The sequence below is a fragment of the Bactrocera tryoni genome, unplaced genomic scaffold (assembly GCF_016617805.1).
Source record: "Bactrocera tryoni isolate S06 unplaced genomic scaffold, CSIRO_BtryS06_freeze2 scaffold_25, whole genome shotgun sequence".
In the NCBI taxonomy this organism is placed as follows: Eukaryota; Metazoa; Arthropoda; class Insecta; order Diptera; family Tephritidae; genus Bactrocera; species Bactrocera tryoni.
The window spans coordinates 4484508-4506703 of NW_024395977.1; the positions used below are offsets into that span (position 1 = coordinate 4484508).

The window sequence follows — 22196 nt, forward strand, 5'->3', positions numbered from 1 at the left end:
ATGGAGCAATATAATGTTATACAGGTAATGTAAAAATGCATAATAAATACAATTTAACTAATAAAATGCGCTTTTAGACAAAATCAAAGCGGCCGCGCTCCTACCCAACCAGAAAGTGGCTGCTTGAAGAAGAAAAGTCATTGATTGAATTTTTGACACAAAACAGAGATTTTGAGGTATATTTATTAATTAGAACACAACTTAGAAGTAATCTATTATAATTTTAATTATAGAAGCCAACGTCTCAAATGTATTATAGACGATTTGCAAAGGAGAGCAACATTGCGGTGGACTGGAAGCTGACACGGTCGAAAGTTCGTTATATGCGTACAACATATGTATAACAAAGCAAAATGGAAGGCTCGACGGGTGCAGGGAGTACGGAAGGCGAAACTATAAAGCGTAATTTCTGCCCTGTAAATAAAACTAAATTTTCAATGTTTCTGCATGCGCATAGAAGTGAAGCAAATAGTATTGAGGGCAATTGCGAATTTGTGTAAATGGTTGAAACCATAAAATGAAGCGGAATGATTAATAAGGCGCAACGGAATTTGAGAATTTAAATGTTATTCATTTTTCTAGTGTTACTTAGAATAACTAGACATTTTTATTTCAGCCACTTTACTTAAAATGTGTACGTTTTTGGATGAAATTTTCGGCGGTAGAGTGGTTGAGTCAGCAGTAATCAACGAGAGTTTGGAGAACAACAAAAACTATTCGGAAGTAGACCTCAACGAGTCACCGTCTTCTGCGGCTGTATGCGAAGGTGAATGTATAAATATGACGATTCGTAAAGGAATGCATTCCAGAACTGCGGCATTAGATATTCTGCAATTTCAGTCTGAAATGATACAGCTGAAAAGGCAGAAAACTGAGCAAGAATTGAGTTTTAAGGAAACAGAGTTGGAATTAAGAGAAAGGGAATTGATGATTAAAGAAAAAGCAGTGGAGTTAAGAGAAAAGCAAGAATTATTACTAAAAGACAAAGAAATGGAGATGAAATTAAAAAAATTGGAAAGTAATGAAAAATAAAAAATAATGGAAATACAAATGAAAGTAAGATTATCAATGGAGGAGTTGAAACACAAATACAAATAAGTGGAAGAAGTGGTGCAAGATAATTTTAAATTACCTGAAGTGAATTAATGCACCTGAAGTTTATTTTTAATAATTACTTTTTATATTAATTTTTAAATTAAAAAAAAAGCATTTTTATACATGTATTAATTAAGCTAATGAATAATAAATATACGTTTAAATAATGATGTCTTTTAAGTTAATCTATGATTTTTTATGAAGTCAAGAAGGCTAGATCTTGTGCTACTTCCTGGTGGCAAGCTATATTGAGGTGGGTTAATTTCAGCGCTTTCTTCGTTTTTAATTTGGATATTGATTAGCATGTTATGGAGAATGCAGCATACCATGATCCACTCATTGCATTTTTTTTTATTTTGCTCATTTATCATTCTAAACTTCAATTCCTTCAAGCTACCGAATATTTCTTTTAAAATGCCAAAACAATTCTCAATTCGCACACGATATTTTGAAAAGTACTTATTGAAACTTTCTCTTTCTTCCGTAGTGTAGTCCGTACTATTTTGCCTGAACGGTGTCAATAAAAATTGCTTGAGTGGATAGGCGCCATCTCCAGCAATCCACTGATATAAAAATCGTTGAAGATGTTTTCCAAGATAGCTATTCAAGAAGGTTTTGGAGTCATGAACACTTCCAGGGTATCCTATTGTGACTTGTCTAACTCGTAGCCTATAGTCACAAACAGCTTGCATTTTAATAGCATATTGGCGTTTTCGTGAATAAAAAAGCTCATGTTTTTTGTCTGGCGCTTCAGCCAACTTTAATTCGGATCCATCAATATATCCTATACAACCTGGCTACTCTTTCCGCGTGGCAGTAACAATTTGCAACCGTTCATTTTCATTTGGTCAAAACGGAAACTTCTCTTTTAACCTTAAGATTGCTTTAAATACGCGCTTAGTTATATTTTGAATAGTGCCCCCATCACCCACTCCAAACAATGAAGCAACCCTTCGTATAGATAATCCATTTCTGGAAGATCCCAACCTAAATAGCACCTTTTTTAGTTGTAAATCTAAAGGAAGTTGTGCTCCACTGGAATTTGTGTTAAATACACTATCGTCCTTTATATAATCTAGCATGCGGTTCGTCCGGGCGAACCCGAATCATTTCGTTGAAACGGCTGTCATCAAAGTTCCTAAGTACACTATGTCGCCATTGGGATGACTTCGGTATTCCGAGATGAACACTTCTAAAAGTGTTTAATAAGCAAAGTAAACTCAATGAAAAATTGTCAAACATTTCGTCCGCATCTTCGCCGTCGCCTGGAAAGTAATTTTTACGTAAATAAATATCAAAGTGAGACTTGCTTATAATGGTAAAACTCACTTGAGTCTAGTGTCATCAGGTTTAATGCCTGATTCTTGCACTACGCATCCATTATTTTAAAATTTTCACTTCTCCGTGGCATTTTGACTGCGAAATACTTATTTTTGCAAATATTGTAATTTATGTTTTTTCAATCAGCTGATTGATAACGATTTACGACAACAAATTTGTAACGACGTGTTCACAACCATTGTATTTTTTCTTAATTTTTGTTTATCACTTATAACTTTATGAGACTATATGAAACCCCTAAGTGTAAACTTCACAGATGTGGATGACATAATAGTGCCCACATCCATCAAAAAGGAATTCAAAAGCATGATACTGAAAAGAATAAAAGTGTTTTCAACCTCAAAAGGAGGCGTTGCCATTCAATACCTCAGTTATCGCTACAATCCGCACTATACACAGCGACAGCCCATATACTCCAAACTATACCCTTACTATGGGTGTTTAAGATTTTGTAAACAAATAAATCTAACAGTTACTTAAAGATGCTATCATTAGACCATCAAAGTTTACATGCAACAGCCCAGTCCGGGCTGTTGACAAAAAAGGTCTTGACAGCAATAAAAACCGAAATAAACGGTTGGTAATCGACTATAGGAAGCTAAATGAATGAACTATAGCCGACCGATACCAAATTCCAAGTAACCCAATGATTCAAGCAAACCCAGGAAAGGCGAAATTTTTTACGACTCTAGATTTAAAATCCGGTTATCACCAAATTTATCTAGCTGAACAGGACCGAGAGAAAACGTCATTCGCAGTGAATTTTGTCGTCTGCCTTTTGGCTTGAAAAATGCCGAAAGCATTTTTCAAAGAGCCATCGATGACATCCTGAGGGAGCACATAGGAAAGATATGTTATGTTTATGTAGATGACGTAATCATCCTTTGAAAAAAACGAGACCATGTGTAATATATTGATACGGTCTTAAAATGCTTGGCCGATGCAAACATAAGAGTAGCGCAAGAAAAATCTAAGTTCTTTAACGAAAGCATCGAATTTTTAGGCTTTCTAGTGACTGAAAACGGGGCTAAAACTGACGTTGAAAAGGTCAGGGCGATACTAGAGTATGCTGAGGCAAAAAATTTGTTCAGCCTGCGGTCGTTTCTTGGGTTAGCTAGTTACTATAAAGGTTTTATTAAGGACTTCGTGGCCCTTAACCAACATTCTGAAAGGAGAAAATAGTTCGTTGAGCTAGCATATGTCCAAAAAATATAGATTGAGTTGGACGAAACTCAACGTAATGCATTCGAAAGACTGAGGAATATCCTGGGGGGTTACTCTGTAAGGCGTTGCGCAAGTGAAAACGCTCGTTAATAAAAAAAGCAACTCTGTAAGGCAACAAGCGCATGGGAAATTGCGTTTTGCGATTTTGTTTTTACCCTTTCGCAATGGCAGTACTCTGTATTGCGTAAACGAGTGTCAAACCTGTGCGTTTAACGAATATTTGATTCGATATCAAACTGGCAAGCGCAACGGACAAAAAATGTAAGTTTATAAGGCATATTTGTAGTTTTAATTTAAAAAAAAAATTATTTAACAGGTAACATTCTAAAAATAAACAAACAAACCCAACACAATTCGAAATTTTAATTAATTATAAGAACTTTCCAAAGGACAACTGAAAACTGTGGACGCGAAAAATGCTGCATATTATTTATGTAAAGAGTTGGTATGTGACCTTAATACTGCGGGGCCACTATCGCGCGATGTTTTAAAATGGAAAAAGGTAAAAAAGATTAATTATAAATGATTTTTGAAGCACATATTACTTAATTATTTAAAGGTTTGGTCGGATTATAAAACCCATTTGAAAGCAAAAATGCGGCGGAACCAACTAAGTATCTCTGGAACTGGTGGTGGTCCTCCAAGTCATTGCTCCTTAACACCGTTGGAGGAGCAGGTTAGTGAGCTTCTGGCAATGGAAACATCCGTCAGTGGAATAAGTGCCATCTTAGAATTTGGTGCAGCACAGTTAATGCAACCAAGTGGGTCAGACATCACAACCGACGAATTCCGACAGAATGAACCAACGCCAGTGGATGAAATGCCACATTGTTCACGTCAAAGAGCAAAGGAAAGAGAGCCTTTTAAATAAGCAGGTGGATAACCAAATCGCGTATCACAAAGATTCATTAAAAGTATTGTCTGAAATTAATGAAATCCTAAAGGTGATTTCAAAATGTATGAAAAAAACATAAAATGGGTAAAAGAAAAAATAAATTGGCTGTTGAAAAATTCGATCACAAAGAAAGCATTGATTTGGACAAAACCGAAGTAAAATTTGCAACATTACGACTAAAAAAGCAAATGCTAGAAATTGATCTGCCCGACCAATAAAACTGTTGTATTTTAGTTATTGACATTGAAGTCTGTATACTTATTATTTTGTGTTGATATGATAGTTTTTACTTTTTATTACATACTTACATATGTACATATATAATACTTACATATGTAAACATACATACATATGTATATGTATACACATGTGCAAGAGACTAAAGCTTTGTATCATTAATGTGAATTTTAGTCAAATAAATGTGAAAATGTGAAAAATTAAAAAGTTTACTTTATTAAATGGTGTTATATGTTTATAAAGATATCATACTGTTTTTTATTTGATCCCTTAAACGTTTAGCAATATTGGTTTCATTCGCATTTCCTATGGTTTTAGTATAACAAGCATCGACTTCTTCAACTTCTATTGCTATATTGGCAGGTGATTCTACATTAAAAAGAGTGCAAATATTATGAAGAGCACAACATACGTTCAAAATTTACACCACTTTTTCTGGGGCATAATGCAGTTCTCTAGCAGCTAAAAGGCATCGGAACCGCACTTTTAATACTCCAAATACTCGTTCGATAATGGAATGGCTTTTGAAAATTTTTATGTTGTAGTAACTTTCAGCAGAGTTTTCAGCAGCATTTATGTATGGTGTTAAAAGCCATGGCTCAAGCGGATATCTAGAGTCGCCTATAAGAATAAAATTAAGTTAGCAAAATAATTAATGCATATAATAGTTAAGGAGTAAAATTAACGAATGTGTATATGCTCACCAAGAATGCGAATTCCTATTTCTCTATTCACATAGTTGGTTTGTAAATATTGGCGCTCGCTTGACAAATTCTAAACATGTGAATCATGACACGCCCCAGCAAACCAACCCTTAATGCCTTTTATTATCATCTTATGATCACATATGTATGTATCCAGGTTTTGGAAACAATATTTATAAAAAAAACAGAGACAAATTAAAAAACAATTGCCTTACCACCATATCGTTTATATTATGCTTTAATTTAATATTGAAATATAAATGCTGATTCACTGCCGGTCGTATCATTTGGATGTGAGTACCATCCACTCCAATTTCTCCTGGAATTCCAGACATTGAGTAAAAAGCTCGTTTCGCTTCATTTTCCTCCTCTGAAGGCATTGCAAAACTTATGTGATTTGGACACAGCACTTTCTCGATTGCTTTACAAACTTCAAACACACAACGCGAAACTGTTTGTTGAGCTAGTCCTGTATGGTGATCTTGTCTAATTTGCTGTTGACCTGCTTGCCTCCCTGTGCCAAAAATTTTAAAGTTGCCACTAATTTCACAATTTCGGGTATTCCTATGGACATGCGTGGAGTTTTTAGCTCACTACTTATGCTATCTAACACATATTTGAATGATTCCTTGCTTAAGCGAAAGTTTTGCACGAAACTATTTACGAGTAGAAGCAAAAACACGTTTCAAGAATTACATTACACCTAATCATTTTTTCACTAAGACTCATCACTTTAGACTTGTCCCTAATAATTTTCCGCTCAACTCGTTCATCTTTTGTGTTTTCCTCCCATAACACAACGGAATCCATATCCACACCTTTTTTATTGATTTAAAATTACTTTTATATAAAACTTTTCAAATTTATTTATGTTTGTTTTCAATTTTCTACACTTTTTCACTTTTCTGTTACTGATTTTGTTTTCATTCTTCTTCATTTCGGTCAGTAATGTCCACTATACTGGAAATGCAAAAGTGTTACAGAGTACCGATTGCCCTTAGCAACGCAATTCACTTTCGCAACGCATTGCTATTCGTAACGCCTTACAGAGTAACCCCCCTGACATCAGAAGATGTCATACTCATGTACCTTAGATTTCAAGCAGCCCTTCGATCTAACTACTGACGCCTCCATAGATGGCATTGGTGCAGTCCTTTCCCAAGGAGGCAGACCCATTCTCATGGTTTCACGCACGCTAAAGAAAAGCGAGACACACACATTGTTAGCTATTTCTGGGCTCTAGGTACTCATAAATTGCGAAATTACCTCTATGTAGCAAGAGAAATAAATATTTTCACTGATCACCAGCCCCTTACCTTTGTCGTCTGAGATAGAAACATGAATGCAAAAATCAAACAATGGAAGGCATTCATTGATGAACACAACGCAAAAGTGTTCTACAAACCAGGCAAAGAAAACTATGTGGCGGATGTCCTATCGTGGCAAAATTTAACCAGCTTACAAAACGAGATGCAATCAAACGCTGCAACGATTCGCAGCGAAAATTCGTTGACCTTTACCATCGAAACGGCAGAAAAGCCTTTAAACTGTTTCAACAATCAAATAGTTCTTGAAGAATCCAAATTCCCATTGAAACGAGTTATTATACTCTTTGGCCAAAAAATACGTCACTTTATAAGTTTCACAGACAAAAACACCCTATTCGAAACAATAAAGCCACTCATTAACACAGACGTAGTAAACGCAATACACTGCGATCTACCACCACAAGCCAGTATACAGCATGTTTTGGTGCTAAATTTCCCGGCAACCATATCATAACCATATTAGTAATAAATTGCAAGATATGCACCAGAGAACTGCAACGAATAATAAATTTTTGTTTATACTTAAGTATTGATCCGTTATTCTGTCTGATTCTGTCAGTTCAGTTCATGTACACGAAGCGCACTGCTTGTCTTCAAATCAGCGATAGAGAACAACTTTGAATCACTAGCGATCAGCTTATACCTGATTTGTTTATGAAAGTTCGTATCAGCAGAAAATACCCGAAGTGATGCAAACTCATGCTTCAATGATTGAAATGATCAACAGGGTTTGGTTTGTATGTATATCATCTCCTGAACACTGATTTACTAGTGCACTTTTGTTCTATTTCAAATACATATGTTTGTATATATGTGTATGTATGTATATATGTACATATGTTATATGTATAATGGAAATTCCATCGAGTACATACGTACAACAAATGTATGTATGTATATATAGTATGTATATTAGGGGTGTCCTTATTTTCAAACATCGGTTTGGGGTCAATGCGATAACATTTAGTGGACCCGGAAGCCAGCTGAAAAATTCAATAGGTCAGTATGGGCAAATATCAATGTTCATACATTCGCCTTATATTAGACGCAGTTTTTATAGTATATTTAACAAAACATATATGTATACAAAACTAATTATTCCATTTTTGTATTCTTATTCGGGAATAACATTTAAAATAATTGTGATAATTTTGCGTATTTAAAAAAAAAAGGCATGCAACACAAGCTTGATATTTTGCAAATTTACCGAAATTTGTTTCTACATTTTGAGCGCGCTGTTTGTAGGCAAACAAATTTCCTGAGAAAAAGTGAACTGTGTGGCGACAATAAGTCGTTCAGAAAATAAAATAATAACTGCTCATAACAGGACATTTATGCTGTGAAATATTTCCAAAAGCATGCAAGAGGTTCTTGTGCATATTGTGATTTTAATAAGTAAATATAATTGTAAGCGTTCACAAGCAAGAAATAATAATTATTTTGAAGAATAATTATTTGGTTTAATAAATAGTACTTTAAAATTGTTTGAATTTCGGTGGGCGGTTGTGTTTAAAGTGTAAAAAGTGAAGTATATAAAATAAACTAATATGTCTAGTTTAGCAACACGAATGTCAGTTGCCAATTTAAGAAAAGTTAGTTTAATTGGATACACAATGCATTGGATACACAATACAAATGCAAATTACAGGTGCAAAACTTCCATCTAATCGGCAGGTTTTAGAAGTTTTGTTTTACAATATGAGATTTGTAGATCTTTCAGCAAAGGAAAGCGCAAAACTTGCTATCAAAGCAGCACAAATATTTTGGGAACAAGCACGAATGCCGATAAGAAAAGAAGATAAATGTGTTGAGAAGTTATTGAAACTGTACGAAAGTTGGAAAAAAATCCTGAAAACAGTTCCAGAAAAGAGATCCAATTCACAGGAAGAAGTCGTTGATATGTTTGTTCTAAGTTTGGATGATTTATTTGACAGGGCCACCGCTAATGCGCTTGAAAAAATGAAGTTAGTAGAGGATAAGAAATTTCTTGAAATGCAACGTCAAAAAGGACGGCATGCATGATGGCTGTTGATAAGGTTTTGTACGATAGTGAAGTGCGTGCACAAGAAAGACAGGAGAAAGCAGCATTACGAAAAAGGCAGTATGAAGAACAAAATTTTGAATGTTCTAATATAATCGAGGAAAGCAAAGAAAATGATATAGTGGAAGCTGGAAATGAAAATATAGTAATTCCGTTGGAAAAAAATTGTTTGCAAACTGAGTGTAAAAAGCGACGAGGCACTAAAAGTATCATAACACCACGATTGTTAGCAGCATTAGACAATGCCAAAGTGTCAGATGGTATGGCCATACATATTTTAGTAGCCGCTGCTGAAGCATTGGTTCATTGTGTGGAAGAACTTGTTATTAATCGATCAACAATTCGTCGTGTGCGTCAACAAAATCGGCCTGCAGAATTCAAAGATATTTCTACTGAATTTAAAGAAAAGGTGAGTTCCCTATAGTTGACAATGCACTTTTATTAATGCTAATTTATTCAAACACTTAACAAGGCAAATGCAAATGGAGCACTAGTTGTTCATTTTGATGGGAAGTTCATGACAGATATAAATGGTCGTAGTAAAGTGGAAAGAATTGCTGCTTTAATTAGCTACCATGGAACATCGAAATTTCTTGGAGCACCAAAGATACAGTCGTCGACTGGTGCAAATATTGCTGCAACTGTTTATCAGAGATTAGTCGATTGGAACATTGTTGAACTTGTTAAAGGCATATCTTATGATACAACTGCTGTCAATACTGGTGTTAAAAATGGAGCCGCAGTCCTTTTGGAAAAAAAAACTGCAACGCAATCTCATGCACCTACAATGACGTCATCATATGTACGAAAATATTTTGCGCAACGTTTTTGAATCAAAGATATTGTCAAACTCAGCACCAGAAATACTCTTGTTTGAACGATTTGTTAAGGCCTGGCCAAACCTTAAGAAAACCTTGTTTGAAACTAGAGTTGATGATAAATTTGTGCCATCAAAAATTAGCCAAGTGGAACGGGACGCTCTTGTAAGCTTCTTGCAGGACCAATTAAAAAAATCGCATAGCCGCGATGACTACAAAGAAATGCTACAACTTGCTTTAACTTTCCTTGGTGCAGATTGCTTTAATTTATGTGCTCCAGGTGCAACCAGCAACGCACGGTGGATGGCAAAAGCAATCTATTGTCTCAAAATATATTTATTACGTTATCAGTTTAAACTTACAACCAGGGAATTGAGTGGCATCCGCGATATTTGTATTTTCATTGTTAAAATGTACATCAAAAGTTGGTTCGAAGTTGGTACAAATGCGAATTCAGCACTTAATCAAGATATTTTCTTTATTAAAGACGCTCTAAATTATACAGATACAGATTCAACAATTTCAGAAGCTATTATTAAAAAAATGTCTAACCACTTATGGTACATCGCCGAAGAAACAGTAGCGTTATCATTTTTTGACTTATCAGTTACCCATGCAGAAAAATGTAAAATGATAAAACAATTAAAAAGCAAGGAACAAGTTGTTCATTTAAAAAATAGCCGAAGCCACTTAAAATTGACAGATTTTCGAACTTACGAACTTAGCGATTTTGTTTCAGAAAGGACAAATTTTTTTTTCAATAATTTTGGGTTATCTTCAGCCTTTTTGGGCGTGGATCCATCCCAATGGGAAAATAATTCAGATTTCGAAAATAATTGGACTTTTTGCCGCAACTTACAAGTTGTTAATTATCCCGCTGAAAGAGGAATAAAATTTTTGCAAGACTACAACAAAATTTTAACGAATGATGAAGAGGAAAAGCAGTTGGTAATCCAAATTGTTGAATCGTATCGCAAAAAATACAAATCATACAAAAAAATTGATTTAATGTAAAATATAAATTTAAATATGTAATATGTATGAAAAAAAATAAAAATATACAATATTTGCCCATACTGACCTATAAAATTTTTCAGGTGGCTTCCGGGCCCACTAAATGTTATCGTATTGACCCCAAATTTTAACTGCTTACTTTAAATACATAAAGGAACCAAATTCTGGCCGGGAAACTGTAACATAAACATTTTGAAATTTCCCCTTACAAATAAGGACGCCCCTAATGTATATACGTTCTCGATAAAATTTCCATTGTTTACGCTTCGAAAATTTATAACATGCGCACATTTTCAAAGCTGATACATTTTTTGCACAACATTATTTAAATCAGTCCAGCAGAAAATTTTTGTTGTTTGCTGTATTCATAGATTTACATACAGATTTACTCGTAGATTTACTTCTAGTTTACCCAAAGTTTCACTTCAATTCAAACAATCGTCGCAACGTTCTGAACTGACATGATACGATTGCAACCGAAGCCAGCCATACCGCTTACACGATCGTGATTGCCGAAGAAAAAATTGTTCGTGTTGCATCAGGTCAGTTGACGCTGGCGGCTACTCGAATTGATTAACAATGTTGTCTATGCTGAACTGAATTGATTTGATTGTGTTTTTGGAACGACTGTTTATTCTGATTGTATCATACTCGTTGCAGCTCTCTGATATGCACTAAAGCAAAGTACGATAGGCACCCAAAAAACAAATACTTGGGGAGACACCGATTCCATCATACGCTGTAGAAATACTCCACATTGATATCTTTTCAACTAGCAAAAAAATATTTCATACTTGCATTGACAAATTCTCAAAATTCACCGTGGTACAGCCACTGGCGTCTCGCACAATAACGGATGTAAAACCATCAATTATTCAGCTGTTGAATTTGTTCCCACAGACCAGACAATTTACTGCGATAACGAAGCTTCTTTTAAATCAGAAACTATCAGGGCCCTGTTGAAAAACGGGTACGACGTCGACATTGTGAACGCACAACCTCTACACAGTTGCTCAAATGGCAAGGTAGAACGCCTACAAAAAATGTCTGACGATACAGTCGAGTTGATACCAAGTGCAACAATCGCGCACAATCGATCTGTAAATTCGGTCAGCCATCGACATAATACATGCGGTGTCCAGCAAACATAGGCAGGCCATCAAAAATAAATTGCAAAAGCCCAGTACGATAAAATTGAAAGATCCAACCCGAATAGACAAAACAGGGTATTTGAGGTAGGCAAAAAAGTTTTCGTAAAAAATAGCAGAAGATTAGGAAATAAGTTAACACCCCTTTGCACAGAAGAAACAATTCAAGACCTTGGAATGTCTGTTCTCAATAGAGGGAGGGTGGTATATAAAGACAACCTTAAATAGTGGTTGCTTTCAAGTAAAAAGTTTCCAATCTAAAATAGCATTTTCATAGTTAAAGCGCACAACGATTTTCAATCTTCATTTCTTTTATTTTTATAGGATTAGACATGCAATCCTATTAATATTAGGGGTAGAACATAGTCGGATTATCGACTACTCTCACTCCAATTATATCCCGGTAATCGACGGAAAGGTACTGATATGGGAGCAACGTGATTATTTAAGACACTCAACCAATTTAACAGACCTTGCTAACATAGCAGAGGAGACTGTAAAATTAAGAAAATTATTCCCTCAGTCGCACATGCGAAAACTGCTAGACGTGGATACAGAAGCCATTAGAAATTTGTTGTCTGTACTAAAAGTGCACCAAAGAATGGCAAGATGCTTAGACTTCTTGGGCTCAGCACTCAAGGTAATAGCAGGCACGCCTGATGCCTCTGATTTTGAAAAAGTAAGTAAAAGTTGAAAAATAGACATGTAGTTATTAATACACAATTACAATACAAACACAGATACAAATTAATAAACTTACTGATACGGTGAACGAAATAATTAAAGATAAAAAAATTAATTGGTTGACACACCGCATTGGTATGAAACATATTAGCAAGAAATAGAATATTAATAGATCAAATATCGAACTTAATACTCACAATTACGCTAGCTAAGGTGGATATAATAAATCCCACTATTTTTGACTATTATGATTTGATATCAATTATGAATGAACACCCCGTCGGAATTCCCATAATAAGCCTAACCAAAGTATCTAAAGTTAAGGTCCACCAGTCCGAGAATATTGTCCATATATTAATAGCGTATCCTAGGGTCAAACTTATCTGTAAAAAATCACCATCTTCCCGGTGACACACCAACACGTCACACTACAGCTGCAAGATGATACCATAGCCGATTGCAACGATGACGTACTAGCGGTAAATGAATGCGTAACGACGACCTATGCCGCCGTCTAAAGACTGTCAGTGCAAGACACCTGCGCACGAGCATTGCACGCCGGAGATACAGCCCTTTGTAGCACTCAGCCAAGCCACCTAAAGCCCATAACACAAGTCAAAGGCGGCATTATGTTATCAACGAGGGCACTGCGAAAGTTGGCACAGACAATGGTTCGGAGATTTCACAAACGGGACACATCTCGTCACTTTTCTCTCTTCTGCCACAATCAACGACACAATATTAGCGCGTCACAACCCTAATTTTATGAAATGTTTTAACTTAAAGAATGTACATTAAAATACAACTCTAAGGATTTATTAAATTTTGATTGTACATTAAAATGCAACCATGTCCCGCTATTTGTCTGTGCTAGCTCACCTGCGGCTTACCCTTTTGCGTTGGCTCATTCTCTTCTAATTCGCTGGCGGAGTGGTACATACACCTACAAGGAGCACAATTATTTTAGCGAACGATCGTACGATCGATTTATTGAAGTTTAATAAAGTAAGAATCGGCTTAAAATAAGTGTTTTACTTTGCCACCCGCCAACAGCACAAGATATGTAAATCGACGCGAAATTTTAAACAAATCGCCGGGGGTAGCAGAGTCCCCTCTACTCAACATCTCATCATCAGCCAGTGCTCCAGTGCTAAGCATGCCCCAACTCCAGAGGATGAATAACCACAATTTACATGTCATTCAAAATTTCAAAGTCGAGCAGCGGCCAGCAGCGGTAACCTGACACTTGCCTATGTCGCCAGCGAGTGTGTTGGCGTATGGTGATTCAGCTTGCCGGATATAGTAAAGATCACTTATGATTTTAGATTCAATAATATTTTTTAGAATTCAATGTTAAGTCCAGTTTGTATTTGATCTATAATAAACGTACTTGCTCCGGCCTCGCCGTTACAATATTGCCTTCTTATTCGACTCTGAAAGGACAATAACATAATCGCCAGAGGAAACAACATAATTTATATGCGCATTGAGTAATGGCAACATTGTTCAAATGAAAACAAAAGAGAATGTCTGATTTCTACGGGGCCAACTTTTAAAAATTGTTCACTACGGGCGGTAACTAAGGAAGGGAGGAGCGGAATTCATTATTTCTGCTATAAGTACAGTCGGTAAAATCACCTAGGCATACACGCTCTCTTTTATTACTCCTCTCTCACAGCGGAAATATTGCGAATACGCAAATTCATTTCTATACATATGTGCATACGGCATTCGATCAGCCATGAACATATACCCCAAATATATTGGGTACAATTTTAACTTAATTTTTTTGAAAACTCGACTATTTCGTTACTAATAAACAGTGCGGTTAAATTAACATGAAAAAAATATCAACGAAAAATTACGCGGTTTCTTCATACTGCGTAATTATATATGATTTGGTGTAAAACCAATCATATATAGTAAAGTCAGCCGGATGCTCGAAAATCCTGATATAAATTATATAGCGCGTAAGTCAAATTTTCGCTAAAATTTATCTATTTTAGGCACAAAGATACACTGTTATGAGTAAAACACGCACTCTTATTATCATTGGGATAACTCACATATTGGCCGATGTATGTGGTACAAAGTCGTCCGGAGGTTCAAAAATCTTGATGTTAAGTATATGGGGGTTAAGAGAAGTAGTGGTCCTATTGAACCCATTTTTGACATGCAGACATAAAATTATAAGGGAGGGATTATCATTTAATTCCAGTTATATATATTACACATTAACCGACATTTTCGATCGAAAGTCAACTATAGGTACTGTGGTCAACATATTCGATACCTAGGGTCTTGAACAGTTTTGCTTGCATTTGAACAATTTTTGATCATAAAGTGATATACACCAAAGATTTTATTCGTGCAAAGTTTAATCTTATTATATAATATTAATTGCTTCTTGATTTGTGTACTGGAAAATAAAAGAATCAAGTGGAATTTAAAATAGTGCCATATGGGAAGTAGGTGTGTTTTTTGTCCGAATTCACTCATTTTCACAAAATGATATAGGGATATGAAAATAATGTCACGTTTCAAATTTTTTCGAAATCGGTAAATCGGGTCCCGAAATATGGGATTTCGCTTTTGCTTGGATTTGAACAATTTTTGATCATAAAGTGATATACACCAAAGATTTCATTCGTGCAAAGTTTAATCTTATTGTATTAATTGCTTTTTGATTTGTGTACTGGAAAATAAAAGAATCAAGTGGAATTTAAAATTGTGCTATATGGGAAGTAGGTGTGTTTTTTGTCCGAATTCACTCATTTTCACAGAGTGACATAGGAATATGAAAATAATGTCACTTTTCAAATTTTTTCGAAATCGGTAAATCGGGTCGCGAAATATGGGATTTCACCAAAAAGTAGGCGGTATACACCTTAAAGTGCCAGCATGCGAGACAGATATATTTCATGGAGGAACATGTTTACAGCCGTGTATATAAACCATCCTGAATGATCACAAGCGCAGAAAGTGTATCAGCTTAGATACAAAACTAAAGGTCGACCTCATACTGGTAAACATATGCTCCATTACCAGAAAAATCGTTGCTTTTGTGGGAATAATCGCTCTCATTACGAAAGAAAAAAGTGCCCATCGTGGTAACAATTGAAAGAATTTCTTACTACCCAATATGAAATTGCGCAGAGGGTAGATAAAAAAATGGTCAGAACTAAAAACGTTCTGCACAACCTAAATCGACGCTTCATTAGACCGCAAGCTAATGACAACATCTACTTCAATCGTAGTTTTTTTAAGACGCAATCGTTGACATCCGAACAAAACAAGTATACGTCATGCGAACTATGTACAGGAGAGCATAAATTCAAAACTTACGATAAGTTTAAAAATTGAATATTAACGAAAGGAACAACTTTGTCAGATCAAAAAGACTCTGTACAAACTGCTTGTCCCATGCACACAATCTAAATAATTGCGAAAGAAAATTCAATTTCGTATATTGCCGCAAAAGGCATCATTCAATTTGTAATTTAATAACTTTCCCAACACACCCCAAAGTAGCTCTTTCTCAAAAGAGGCTTAGTTGCAATCGCAACTCCCGAAACACAAAATCCCGAAATTTGCCAAGAGACATCATGCTGCTCAAAGGCATTAAACCCTCAAACACCGCACATCGGGATTCAAATTAGGGTACTTCTACCCACAACAGTCGTCTCCATAGAACATCGAGAAGAACGGTTTAAACTCAGGGCCCTAATGGACCAAGGATCACAACGATCTTTCATAGCGTCTAAGGAACAAAATAGGCTAAAACTGCCACCAAAACACGCCAATTATGAAATTACAGGAATGGGCGGAAGTGTAGTGCAAAACTCAAATAAAATCTAACCCATTACCCTAAATTCCCCACAAGCGGATAAGCGCATTCAAGCAGATGTTGTAGTCATACCGCGAACATACTTCCAAGCTGTTATATAAATAGCAAGCATTGGAAAAAGGTTACACACCTAAACCTAGCAGATCCCAACTGCAACACCCCCGCTAAAATAGACCTTCTATTAGACAGCTACCTTATACCTCAAATTATACTAGAAGGCGTTGAAAAAATTTCAAAACACCCTTCTAGCTCAAAACACTGTATTCGATTGGATACTAATTAGACTTGTTGCGGAAACGATTACCACCATGACAACTCAAGTTGAAGAAATATCCAATGAATACCTTAATTTACAATTAAGGAAATTTTGGGAGTTAAAAGAACTCCCCCATTTCAATTACAACGCCAGAAGGTCAGTATTGTGAAGAACTACTAGATCAGGAAATGGTTGGTCTGTCGTACGACTACCACTTAAGCAACAATTTCCATAGGTCACTCTCGCACCTCTGCAATATACCAGTTTCTAAGCATAAAAAAAAATATACTTGGAAAAGGTGAACTAAAACAAGATTATGATGGTGTCTTAGAAGACCACATGGAGGAAGTAAGCCCATGCGAAAAAATCATAAGCGGCAAATGCTACTCATTCTCTTTGCCCCATCTTGCAGTACTGAAGCCAGACAAAAAAACAACCAACGTTGGAGTTGTCTTCAATGCCTCAAGATTCACCAGCTCGGGGAATTCCCTAAAGGATATTCTATTCACGAAACCCTCACTCTAACCAGATCTATTGCTCCTCATATTAAATTTGCCTATATTGAAAAACGTATTCATTGGGGATTTCAAGAATTATGTTCGGAAGATCACCCACCAGTCCACTACGCGACTTCAAATTAAAAACAGTTACCCTTGGCGTTAACTGCGCACCATATCTAGCTATTCGAACACTTCACGAATCGGCAGAAAACACCAAGTCAGAATTTCTTCCGGCAACTGAAGTGTTAAAAACTCGCACGTATCTAAACGATATTCTGCCTGGAAGTCACACTCTTTCACACGCATACAAATCTTTATCACAAGTAATAAAAGCCCTCAAATCCGCAGGGTTTGCATTAAAAAATATTACGGCAAATTACCCACATATACTAAAAAATTTACCGAACGAAAATTTGTTGGGCACAAATTTCCTCATTTTCAACAAGGAAAGTGCAACAGAAACTCTCCAATGGAACGCGATATCGGACCAGTTTTCATACACGACTGAGTCCATATCCGCAATATCCGCCATAACAAAAAGACAGATTTTCGACCCCGCAGGATGGCTTTCGCCAATTACGATACAAGCGAAAATCTTAATATGTATTATGGCTAGATGGAACCACAAGCCACTTATTAGTAGCAAAACCAAAAGTGGCTCTTTTAAAAATACTAAGTCTACCACGACTTGAGCTATGTGACGCACTACTCCTTTCCAAATTAATATACATGGTTTAAACATGACATAATGCAAATTGTATCTGTGGTCCGATTCCGAAATTGTACTTGCCTGATTAGAAAATCCACCACATGCGTGGAAGACATACATTTCTTATCGAACGTCACAAATACTCGACCTAGTGGGATCAACCACTTGGCGATACGTAACCAGTGCTGACAATCCTGCCGATGTAGGTACCAGAGGTTGGAAGCTACTGCACTTTGCCACCACCACCCTCTGGTGGAATGACTCCCGATGATTAATAGAATTTCCTGATTCTTGTTCCCATATGCAACATAATCGCCCCAGAAGGTCGAAAAATCCCCACCTTTCACAGGCTACTGGCTGATACCGACATCCTTGAATGATTTTCATCGTTTCCTTGAGCCCTCAGAGTAGTTACATGTTCAAATTTATACAGCAACTCAAAACTAAAGTCAAAGGATCACCTCATTTCCCATGCAACACAGTGACGCACCTAGGTTACAAAAGGCAAAGGTCCCACTAATCGCAAATACTCAAGCGCGCTACTTCAGCTACGATATAGTACTTTATAATAGAGCTCACTCTCAGTTCTAAACCCATTTCTAGACACGAAAAGTCTGCTTCGTGTCAATGGTCAATACAGAAAACCATCAACCGATATTACCGCAATACAATAAACTAATCAAATGAAACCAATAAAAACGAGAAACACGCCAATCCCAACCATTAAAGATTATAAACCGTTCCAATTAATAAAAAAACTAACAAAAAAGGTCGATCAATACGACGACCCATTTATGCCACATATCGTGGTACGATTTTGCATGTCGAATTGTTTGACAAATATGTTGTAGATACGTCAGTGACAGCAACGCCTACCCCAACGCCCCGAGCAATCGGCCACCTATCCCTCGCAGCCGCGCAAAACGTCTTCAAGCCGTAACACGTGCAGTACATCAGCGGATTGGTACATCGATACGGCATCGACAGCCTAGACCACAACTACGTCGATCTATGGGTCTTAGTAGCGTTGTGGCAACGCTACAACAGCTGCAATGACTTCTAGGCTAATTAATCGCCTGAAGGGGTCGAGATGGATAAATGAGTCTCAGACCCCCTCACAATATAATACTACTACACCACACATCACTTGCAGCACATTCTTCACTACAAACCACATCTTCATTACACACACATGAGGACACCATAAAAAATAACAAAAGAGACTGACGGACGAAGCACTGACGCTCTTTCTTTCTGCTACGGCTACGCAGACGGACGCCCCGGGTCTTTTTTAAATTCGAGCATTCGACTATTTTCGCAACCTTTTCGTTTTCCTCGCCTATTGAAAACTGGCCAGTTGCCACTACACGTGTCGCACTCTCAGCGATTTAGTGGGGTCATATTATATTGCTGGAAATGTATGGGGTGATAACTTATATACGGGGTTACCAGTTATGTAGCACTTACCGATATCATATAAAAATATTTATTGAACTTAAAAAATGATTACACTGACAATTAGAGTGTGACTACAATGACACTTAATAAATGATTATAATGACACTTAGAAATTAATTTTTATACTCTTGCAACCAGTTGCTACAGAGTATTATAGTTTTGTTCATCTAACGATTATACGTATCACATAAAATTAAACGAGATAGATATAGGATTATATGTACATATATAAATGATCAGTGTGACAACAAAAGATGAAATCCGGTTCTTACATTCTTATATCACAGTGTGGAAACGGACGAAATCGGATAAAAACCACGCCTACTTCCCATATAGCACAATTTTAAATTCCAATTGATTCGTTCAGTTTCCAGTATAAAAATCAGGAAGCAATTAATAAAACGGGATAAAACTTTGTCCGAATAATGCCTTTAGTTAATGCCATTTTTTGACCAAACATTGATTAAATCCAATAAAAACTGTTCACGTCCCCTAGGTACCGAATGTTTAGACCCTGGTACCTACAGTTGACCTTTGTTCGAAAATTTACTAAAATTAAAGATAATCCTTCTGTTATAATGATATGTATGTATGTATGTCAAAATTGGGTTGAAACGAGCCAATACTTCCTTTAGCAACCATATGCTTAATATAAAGATTTTCGAAATTGGGTGTGACTTTGTACCGCATATATCGTCCATTATAGGAGTTATCCCAATGAAAATAAGAGAGTTTTATTCATAACAATGTAGATTTGTGCTCAAAATAAATAAAATTGAGCGAAAACTTGGCCTAGCGGCCTATATAACTAATATCAGGATTTTCCAACATCGGGCTGACTTTAGTCTATATGATTATATCTTAAAGTATTTCCCTGGCTTTGCTTCTTACTAGTTACAAGAGTATAAAATGTTCGGTTGCACCCGAACTTAGCCCTTTCTTACTTTTTTTATTTCATTCAAATAATGTAAGTATGCGGGTATGACTTATTCATTCGATTATACTAGTTTAGTTCATCAATCGGTGCTTTGTTGCACCTAAATCTAATAGTGATAGATATGGAGTTATGATCAGGAGTGATTATCTGTCACTAATTGAAAATTAATGAATTGTCATAAGTAAGCTCTGCGATAAGATAGATAAATGCTTCTGGTGTAAGAAATCATATTAGAGAAGGGCATCTGCACTTTAAAAAAATTTAAAAGTGGGCGTGGTCCCACCGTCTAAAAGGTTTAATGCTCAATTAATTTCAGCACCCCTATAGACTGTGCAATAAAATGGTTAACAATATTAAAAGTACGATAAGTCTATAAATAAGTGCGTCAGAGTGTGTAATGATATGAAAAAACCTTATATATTATTTCATAATATGTATATAGTAAAGCCAGAAATAGATGCAATTTGGTCAAGACTACCACTATACATATACACCATATACCTGCTGTGTGCCTAACAGAGAACTGCAACGAGTAATAAATTTTTGTGTATACTTAAGTACTGATCCGTTACTCTGTCTGATTCTGTCAGTTCAGTTCATGTACACGAAGCGAACTGTTTGTCTTCAAATCAGCGATAGAGAACAACTTTGTATCACTAGCGATCGGCTTATACCTGATTTGTTTATGACCATTCGTATCAGCAGAAAATACCCAAAGTGATGCAAACTCATGCTTCAATGATTGAAATGATCGACAGCGTTCGGGTTGTATATCATCCCCTAAACACTGATTTTCTCTAGTGCACTTCTGTTCTATTTCAACTACATATGTATGTTTGTATACACATGTATGTATGAATGTATATATGTTATATGTAAAATGGAAATTCCATCGAGAGTACATACATACATACAACAAATGTATGTATATATGTATTGTACATACATACGTACGTATTCGATGCAATTTCCATTGTTTACGCTTCGAAAATTTGTAACACGCGAACATTTTCAAAGCTGATACATTTTTGCCACACATGATTCAAATCAGTGACACATGATTCAAATCAGTGTCATATGATACGATTGCAACCGAAGCCAGCCATACGTTTACACGATCGTGATTGCCGAAGAACAGATTGTTTGTGTTGCATCAGGTCAGTTGACGCTGGCAGATACACGAATTGATTAACAATGTTGTCTATGCTGAACTGAATTGATTTGATTGTGTTTTTGGCACGACTGTTTGTTCTGATTTTATCATACTCGTTGCAGCTCTCTGGTGCCTAATATATAGTAAGTTTTTCAAGTATACGAGTATAATTACGCTAACAAAAAGTTTGTGTTCCCTTTTGGACTGTGTTGTCTATGACTTTTATGGATAAAATTTATACAGCGTTGGAAAAGCTACGCTACTCCCGTAGCATTTCATTTTGCTATAGCTACCGCTCTCACTTTGTCGGTAGCCATAGCAGAGCCATAGCAGAACAATGTAAAAGTATGTGCTCTGCTCAGCTCCGAGCATAGCAATAATTATAGAAATTTTGCTGCACGGAGTAGTAAATGAAAACCCTGAATTGATACAGTTGGAAAGACGAAGACATGTAGAAGTAGACAACGTTATTTCGCAAAAACATCAGTGGAAACATAGATAAAAATGTGCAGATTTTACGACAAAAACAGATACAAGCGCGGTGGAACGTTTTCATTTGTCTCTTTTAAGAGTAACATTTAAGGCTCAGTAGGGTAATCTTTTCTCAATTTTTTTTGTTTTGCATTTTCTGTTCGCATATACCCTTAGAATTAATGTACAAACCCACTTTACCATTGGAAAATTTCAAAATAACAGGCCAGATTACCCTACTGACCCCTTAACCCTAGAACACACACCCGGTTACAAATGTTTCCACTTTCAACTTTGAAGTGTTGTAACTTTTGAACCGCTTTACCTCTATACCGC

The 22196-nt window shown here is 36.1% G+C and overlaps 1 pseudogene; it reads left to right on the plus strand.

Annotated features, from left to right (window-relative positions):
- Positions 1-500, plus strand: LOC120780398 (annotated as a pseudogene).
- The last annotated feature ends 21696 nt before the right edge of the window (positions 501-22196 follow it).